Below are 7,642 nucleotides of genomic sequence, written 5' to 3' on the forward strand. Positions count from 1 at the left end.
AAAGATAAGGAGAGAATCTTAAAAGCAGCAAGAGAAAGGAGACAGTTACCTACAAAAGAGTTCCTATGAGACTATCAGCTGATTTCTGAGAAGAAACCTTGTAGGCAAGAAAGGGCTGGAAAGAAGTATTCCAAGTCATGAAAGGCAAGGACCTACATTCAAGATGACTCTATCCAGCACAGCTATCATTTAGAATGGAAGGGTAGATAAAGTACTTCTCAGATAAGGTCAAGTTAAAGGAGTACATCATCACCAAACCCTTATTATATGAAATGTTAAAGGGACTTATCTAAGAAAAAAAAGAAGATCAAAACTATGAACACTAAAATGACAACAAACTCACAACTATCAAGAACTGTACCTAAAAAACAGAAACAAAACCAAAAACAAACTAAGCAAACAGTTAGAACAGGAACAGAATCACAGAAATGGAGATCACATGGAGGGTTATCAGTGGGGAGGGAGTTGGGGGAGAATGAGTGAAAAGTTACGTTGAATAAATGGCATAAATGGTAGGTAGAAAATAGACAGGGGGAGGTTAAGCGTAGTATAGGAAATGGAGAAACCAAAGAATTTATATGTGTGACCCATGGACATGAACTAACAGGGGAATGCTGGAGATCGGCAGGATGCAGGGTAGAGAGGGACAAGGGAGAAAAAAAAATGGGAGAACTCTAATAGCATAATCAATAAAATATACTTGAAAAATAAAAATGTTTGGATACTTATCAACATGTTGTGTAGTAAGTAGTCAAGAAATCAAGCTCTGAGGACAGAGAGACCTGGATTTGTGTCCCTGTTTTGCCACTTATGGGATATGTGCTTTAGGGAAAGATGCAAATCTATGTTAAGCCTCAATTTCTTCATCTGTTAAATGGGAATAAGAACACTACACACTTCATAGTGATGGTAATTTGAAAGTTAAACGAGGAAGACAATGTAGGTAGGCATTCAGTAAGATGCTTGGGGCAGAGAAGATACTTGGTAGATGCTAGTTGTCAGTATCATTAATTTTGATTTTTGTCCTGTATTGTACAAGCCCTAAAAAGAAAGTGAGGATGAAGAATGACAAAATTCTGCCTACATGAGATTCTGGGTTGTTTCAGGAGAATAGCTCTTTTGTTACGGAACATTTTCCGGTAATAAGTAGCTGGGCTAGGGCAGATGCTGTCTGTGAATGGCTGACCATGTGATTTTCATGAGTCTTCCATGCTGTCATTCTGTGAGGTTATCTTCAGCAGTGGCCCTGAGGAGCAGTGTCTGGCAGGCAGACTTGCTTCCTTCTGCCCCTGCATTTCCTTGGCATGTTAGCTCAGAGATATAAATGAAATTGTGGCTTAGACCAGCCAATGCAGAATGCCGTACTGAAAGCCAATCAGCTTGTCAACACTGCAGGTATTTGGGAAGAGAGGAAGATAGGAGGCAATATATACTTTGGGAGAAAGATGCAGAGTGGATTGCCTTGGAGATTTGATGCAGAGGGATGTAAAGGAGGTAATTCCATTGGTATAGGAGGGAAGCCTTGAAAACTGAGGGGGAAGAGTAGGGAGGATAGAGGTGGGGACTTGGGTTAGGTATAAGACATAATGAAGAGGAGCCCTGACAGGATTTGACCACATTTGCCTGAGTCTGTGTGTTGTCAAAGATAAACAAAGCCAGACACCAATTAAAGTGGTGAAAGTGATTTTGTTCAATAATTTCTGATAGTAGGGAAAGAGCTCAGCTCCATTGTGATTTGAGTAGAGGGGACTAAGTGTTTTGAGGGCATAGGGAGGGGAGTCAGCAGGGAACAAGTAGAGCCAGGGAAGTGAACAGTTACAAGAAATGGAGTAGAGGATTGGTCAGTGTAAGTGCTATTAGACTAGCTGTGTCTCTAGTGGGCAATGATCTAAATTAGGATTCTACCTTCCCTTAGAGACTGGGAGACAGAGGCCCTGCCCTTCCTGGTGAGATCACATTTCCAAGGAATACTTTTCAAATCCTTGAAGAAGACACTCCTGGATTGTAGGAGGTACATGTATGTATATCTAAAAGGGCTAGAGGAAGGATTTACAATTATAAGGGTGGTTTTTTTTTTTTTAAATAAATGGCCTAAGAAAGGGGAGTTGAGGGGTGTATTGCTAGGTATTGACTAGAACAAAGTGTAAATTGTTTGAACAGTATTGAGCTTTTTCAGACAGGAATTTAAAAGGGGTCTCTGTCATCCCAGGGATGTGGCCATAGGCTGGAGGAAGCCATACTAAGACTGGTCAAGCTTCTGAGTGCAGGGTTTGTGTGGAGTCACTGGAGTCATGTGGAGAGAGTCCTTTTGTGGAGAGTCCTTTTTGTGTGTTTAGGAGCCTTTGGCCTCTGTACAGGGCACTGGACAGTATAGAAGGGTGAAGACTTGGGGAATACTGGGCACTATATTTTCTAACATTCATGAATGAGAAAAATATTTCTTCTCTCATGTTGTGATGATCAAAAAGGATAATATATGTGAAAGGGCTTAAAAATTGAAATAATTATTTTAAATACTGAAAATCATAGTTGGAGAACTTGGGTCTCCCTTGTGTTGTGAATATAGATAGCAGCATAAAGGGTCAGGTCCTTCAAGGGAGGGACTCTGAAAGTGAGATTGCCAGCCTTCCTATATGATTTCTTTTGTAAAGGAATTACAACTGACTACATCCTGCTTGTTTTCTTCTTTTCTTTTATGATTTGCTCTCTCAGTTAAGGCATTGCAGCCTAAAATCCACTGCCAACAGAGAAAACTTTACAAAGAATGTGAAGTATGCTCAAGGTGTGATCAACATTATTATTATTATTTTAATTTTAAAAGCTTTTTTTAGTATTAACATACTAAAAATAAAGAGGATGATATTTTTCACTATTTTCCTGTCCTGTATCCATGCGAAGTCATTTGGAAAATATTCAGCCTTCTGACAAAGGGTGTGACTTGATTTGCCACTTTATAGGAGTGATGGAAATAGTCAAATTGGGTACTAGTTTATGAACTTCAAAGCTTAATTAATGTAAAACACCTTCTGAATCTGAGTGAAACACCAGTTGGAGTTTTGTTTTTACTTAATCTGCTCTCCTTAGGGAGCCAGTTGCTAAAACCTTTTTGAGAGCACTGCTAAGGAATAATCCCCTCTTTTTTATAATGACTTCATCTTTTCCAAGAGCTTTTCGTGATCTCATTTGATCCTCACAATAAACTGGAAAACTTGTTGGAGCAAGGGCAACAGTGCCAAACACACAGATAAAGAAACAGAGGCCCAGGAAGGTTGTGTGCCCGTTAACTTGAGTGCTACATAGTACCTACCACAACCCCAGTCAAAGGTGGCAGTCGTTGTATAGATCACAGCAGAGACGGGATAACTAGCACAAATTCATAGTAATGCTTTACATGTCAGTCCAATACTTAGCAAATACTTGTTTTGGAGTTAAAGTGAGATGACTGCTCTTTAATATCTCATTAGGAACCCTCCCCCCCAACTTTTCTGAAGGGTTTAAAACTGGCAATGGTCTCTTCTGATATTGGGATATATTCCCTTTTTAAAAATACTAGAATAGCTTTATCAAGATATAATTTAATATACTGTATAATTTGTACATTTAAAATGTACAATTTAATGATTTTTAGTGTATTCATAGGTGTGTGCCACTATCACCATAGTTCATTATAAAATACTTTTATCTCCCTATGGCTTCTTGGCCTTTTGGCTAAGATCAAGTGTAGTATCTGTTCTTAAATACCCTTATCACCTTAAAAAGAAACTCCATACCCTTTAGCTATCTCTCTCTTATTACCCCATCTGCCCTTAACCCTAAACTATAACTAATTTACTTTTAGTCTCTAAAGATGTCCCTGAACTGAATTTTCATCTGAATGGAATCATATAATATGTGAACTTTTTTTTCTTTTTTTGACTGGCTTCTTTCATTTGGCATAATGTTTTCAAGGTTCATCTAAGTTATTGCATGCATTGGTATTTTATTCTTATTCATGGCTGAATATTATTGCATTGCATGGGTACATCATGCTGTTTCTCCATTCATCAGTTGATAGATATTTGGGTTATTTCCACCTTTTGGCTATTATGAATAATACTCATAAATTTTTATGTACAGGTTTTTGTGTGTACATATCTTCTCATTTCTACTGGCCAAACACTTAGCAGAATTGCTGTGTCATATGATAACTATGTTTGAGGAAGTGCTAGATTGTTTTCTAAAGTGGCGTCATACGTTATACACTCCCACTCAAGATATATGAGGGTTCCCATTTCTACACATCCTCACAAGCACTCATTATATGACATTTTGGTTCTGGCCACCCTAGTGGATGTGAAGTGATATTCCATTTTGGCTTTGATGATCAACAACATGAGCATCTTTTCATGTGCTTATTGGATATTTGTATAATCTTCCTTGGAAAAATGTCTATTTGGATCCTTTTCCCATTATGAATAGGATTGCTTATCTTCCTTATTGAGTTATAAAAGTTCTTTATGTATTCTAAATACAAGTGCTTTATCAGATATAAGATTTGTGAATATTTTATTCCATTCTGTGGGTTAATTTTTTTTCTTGATTGTATCCTTGAAGCACAACACTTTTTAACTTTGATGAAGTATAGTTTATCTCTTTTGTTTTGTTGCTCATGCTTTGAATGTTTTATCTAAGAATTCATAAATGTATACCCCTGTGTTTTTTTTCTAAGACTTCTATATACAGGTCTTTGATCAATTTGAGCTAATTTTTGTATGTGGTGTCAAGAGCTCAACCTCATTTTTTTATGCATGTGGATATCCATTTGTCCTACTACTATTTGTTGAAGAGAACATCTTTTTCCATGCTCTTGGCATTCTTGTTGAAAATCATTTGATTATAGATGTATAGGTTAATTTTTTATTCACAATTCTATTCTTTTGATTTATATAGCTATCTCTATGATGATATCACAATGTTTTTATTATTATTCTTTCATAATAAGTTTTGAAATCAAGAAGTATAAATTCTCCCTCATCTTGTTTTAGGATTATTTGGTTATTCTGTGTCCCATTAATTCCATATAAATTTTAGAATCAGCTTGTCAATTTCTACAAAAAAGTCAGTTAGGATTCTGATAAGGATTTTGTGGAATCGGTAGTCAACTTAGGAAATATTGCTGTCTTAACATTTTTAAGTTTTCGGATCCATGAACATGTGATGTTTTTCCATTTTCTTAGATCTTTAATATCAACAATATTTTATTGTTTTCAGAGTATGAGTTTTGAACTTGTTTTGTTAAATTTATTTCTAAGTATTTTATTTTTTGATGCTGTTTTGAATGGAATTCAAATGAAATTCTTAATTTGCAAATATACAAAAATAATTGATTTTTGTTTATTGATCTTGTATATTGAAACTTTGTTAAACATTTTATTTATTCTAATAGTTTTTAAGTGGATTCTTTGGATTTTCTATTTATATCATCAGATTATATTATCTACAAGTAGAGAGATTTACTTCTACCTTTCCATTCTGTATGCCTTTTATTTTATTTTTTTCCCTGCCTAATTGACCCAGCTGGAATCTCTAGTACAATGTTGAATAGAAGTAGTGAGAACAGACATTCTTGATTTGTACTTGATCTTAGGTAGAGAACATCAGTCTTTCACTGGGGTGTAAGATTTTTGTAGGTGCTCTTTGTCAGGTTGAGGAAGTTACCTTGTATTTCTAGTTTCTTGGTATTTTTATCACATATTGTTAAATGCTTTTTCTGAATCTATCAAAATAATCTTGTAATTTAAAAATTTTATTCTATTGATATAATGTAATAAATTAATTGATTTTTAGATGTTGAACCAACCTTGAATTGGATAAATCTCACATGATCATACTTCATAATCCTTTACAAATCCTACTGAATCTGAGTTGTTAGTATTTTTGAGGCTTTTTGCATCTATTGTTATAAGAGATATTAGTCTGTGGTTTTCATTTCTTTTAATGTCTTTAATGTCTTGCAAGGTTTGTACAGGCCTCATAAAAAGAATTGGAAAGTGTTCTTTCCTGTTTTTTGGAAGAATTTGCAGAGAATCTAATGAATTCTTCTTTAAATGTTTGGTAGAATTTCCTGGTGAGGCCATCTGGACTTGGACATTGCTTTGTGGGTAGTTTTTGATTACTGATTTAATTTTCTTTAAAGGTCTGTTCATATTATTATTTCTTCTTGAGTCACTTTCAGTAGTTTGTATCTCTTTAGGTATTTGTTCATTTCATCTAAGTTATCTAATTTGTTGGTGTACAATTGTTTATAGTTCAGTTGTTCCTTTATAATCCTTTTTTAATTTCCATAAAGATATTTGTAATGTCTCCTCTTTTATTTTGTTTCCAGTAATTTGAGTCTTCTCTCCACTCCTTGGCCAATCTAGCTTAAGGTTTGTCAGTTTTGTTGATCTTGTCAAAGAACCAGATTTTTGTTTTGTTGATTTTTGTCATTGTTTTTCTTTTCTCTATTTCATTAATTTCTGTTTTCACCTTTATTATTTCCTTTTATCTGCTTGCTTTAGGCTTAATATGCTATTCTTTTCCAGTGTCTTAAGGTAGAAAGTTAGGTTATTAATTTGAGATCCTGCTTTCTTAATACAGACATTTGCAGCTATAAATTTCCTTTAAGAATTACTTTGCATCATCCCATAAGTTTGGTGTGTTCTGTCTTCATTTTCATACATTTGATTTTTTTTTACCCATATGTTGTATAGGATTCTGTTGTGTAATATTTGTGAGTTTTCAAGCTTCTACTTTCTGTTGTTTTTAAATTTTATTCCACTGTGGTTAGATAACTTTGTATTATTGCTAACTTTTTTCTTTTTTTTGATATATTTATTGATTATGCTATTACAGTTGTCCCATTTCTGCCCCTTTACTCAACTCCATCCTGCCCACCCCCTCCCTCCCACATTCCCCCCCTATAGTTTATGTCCATGGGTCATACTCATAAGTGCTTTGGCTTCTACATTTCCTACACTATTCTTACCCTCCTCCTGTCTATTTTCCACCTATCATTTATGCTACTTATTCTCTGTACCTTTCCCCCTTCTCTCCCCCTCCCAATCCCCTATTGATAACCCTCCATGTGATCTCCATTTCTGTGGTTCTGTTTCTGTTCTAGTTGTTTGCTTAGTTTCTTTTGTTTTGGTTTTAGGTGTGTTTGTTAATAACTGCGAGTTTGCTGTCATTTTTACTGTTCCTATTTTTTATCTTCTTTTTCTTAGGTAACTCCCTTTAACATTTCATATAATAAGGGTTTGGTGATGATGAACTCCTTGAACTTGACCTTATCTGAGAAGCACTTTATCTTCCCTTTCATTCTAAATGATAGCTTTGCTGGATACAGTAATCTTGGATGTAGGCCCTTGCCTTTCATGACTTGGCATACTTCTTGCCAGTCCCTTCTTGCCTATAAGGTCTCTTTTGAGAAATCAGCTGACAGTCTTATGGGAACCCCTTTGTAGGTAAATGTGTCCTTTTCTCTTGCTGCTTCTAAGATTTTCTCCTTCTGTTTCATCTTGGGTAATGTAATGATGATGTGCCTTGGTGTGTTGCTCCTTGGGTCCAGCTTCTTTGGGACTCTCTGAGCTTCCTGGACTTCCTGGAAGTCTATTTCCTTTGC

General features: G+C 35.4%; 1 pseudogene; it reads left to right on the top strand.

Annotated features, from left to right (window-relative positions):
* The first annotated feature begins 3,688 nt into the window (after positions 1-3,688).
* On the top strand, positions 3,689-3,775 carry LOC112305664 (U2 spliceosomal RNA; annotated as a pseudogene).
* Positions 3,776-7,642: the final 3,867 nt, after the last annotated feature.

The sequence above is a fragment of the Desmodus rotundus genome, chromosome 4, assembly GCF_022682495.2.
Source record: "Desmodus rotundus isolate HL8 chromosome 4, HLdesRot8A.1, whole genome shotgun sequence".
Lineage (NCBI taxonomy): Eukaryota > Metazoa > Chordata > Mammalia > Chiroptera > Phyllostomidae > Desmodus > Desmodus rotundus.